We start from the raw sequence: 1,923 nt of genomic DNA on the forward strand, positions 1-1,923 counted from the left end.
GAAATTCGGATCACTGACAGGGACTGAGTTTGCTAAAATGAATTGTTCACAATAATCTAGAAAAAATATTTAGTGAATCTACAAAGCTTCTGAAATTAATATTAACTGTACCTATAGCGTCAGTAAAAGAAGAAAAGTTTTTTTTTCACATCAAAAAGAATTGACACTTTCAAGAAATTGAATGTCCCAAGGAAGGTTATCACCATTGGTTATGCTTTCCATCGAAAAAGACCTGACAATAAGAATACTAGAGTTCAACCAGCACATATTAGGCAGATTTGTTCCAATCAAAGAGAGAAGAATGAACTTACTAATTAAATAAGGTGATTAATCGGATTAAATGTTCTGCATTTTTTATTTTTTAAAAACAGAATTTGTTTAGTTTAACATGTTACATAGCATTTGCATCTAAAGTTATGCTGATTAGTCAATGAGTCCATTTTATATCTTCTGTCTCCGATCATTCGTACTGCAACACCCGAAACCACAACCCACCGGCCGCCACTGGTATAAAGATTGTTCATTTTGGATTTGTACTTTAATTACTACGAATTTTTAAAAATGGACCCATCATTTATAGTAACCCTGTATTTATACTTCATTGTTTGTTTATTTGAAAACAAAAGTGCTGATTTTCACGTTATTTAGTTTTGTGACGTAATTTTGATGACGACATCAACTTGATGATAAAAGGCCGGACAAATTTGTGTCCCGGATGTTTTAGGTTCAAACATTCATATACAAACTATACGCCAAATATAATGTTGGTAGCCACTCCTGAAATATGTTTTCACTTTCTCGCCTACCCCACTATTATATCAAATTCACGTATTAAAAGAAAACTTGTGTTACATTTATTATGCAGTGTTAGAAAGTAAAGACGCAACAGTATCACAAATATCTATTTAAATTTTGGACGCCTCTACAACAATAATAACCAGAGCCCGGATTTTTATGTAATATCAACCTTTAAAATATGTAATATAAATGTCTGAAATGTGTAAATTCATAATGAAATATAGTATATAAATATTTATTTTTAATATTCTTATCTCCCTTTAAATCTCTTTCTTCATAAAGGGATATGGTTATTTTAAAAGGATTTTAAAAAAATCCAAGTTACAATATTAGAATGCTTACATTAAGTGTTCTTGATCTTCGGCAATGTACTTTCAGATATTAAACAGTTTGAATATATTTATGATTTACTTTACAATATGTCACTACCAGGTACACTCCTGTCCAAAAATGATTGTCGCATATCTATAACTGTCTTCTTGTAAGAATATAATTTGATAATGATTTTGTTTGGTACTTTTATTACTGATACTATGTGTATAATTGGGAAATGTATATTTGTTGTAAATTTCATAGGAAAGAATTATAAATACGAAAATTATAATGAGTAAAATAAAATATTGCTAAGTGGACAAGACAATTTTATTTTCGTTTTATTGTTCTTATTTACTGCTCTTTTGATATTAAATTTGCCACATACATGTCTTTGCCGATTATACACATACTAACATTATAAGAAATACCGGGTGAATTCGTTATCAAATTATATCCCTAGAAAAACATATTTATAGACATGCGACAATAATTTTGGACATGAGTGTACATTTCAAAATGTTCAGAAGTAAACGTTCCTTGCACACATTTTTTTCATTTAAAAAGCAGTTACAAAAATTCAAGTTATCTTTAATCTTTTGAAAGCCACTGCTTGAATATGTTCAATTATTTAACTTATAACATGTCACTATGTACATTTCCGAATGTTCAGAAGTATAATGGTTGTCACCGATTAGATATGTTGTTGTACGCAGAGAAACTTTTTTCTACATCACAAGTAGTATCCGGAGCTTATTTCAGGAGGTAAATGTGGTTGGGAGAAATATTAGGAGGGTTAACTGTTTCACCGTT

This window comes from Thermobia domestica, chromosome 3, assembly GCF_964235325.1.
Source record: "Thermobia domestica chromosome 3, izTheDome1.hap1.1, whole genome shotgun sequence".
NCBI lineage: Eukaryota > Metazoa > Arthropoda > Insecta > Zygentoma > Lepismatidae > Thermobia > Thermobia domestica.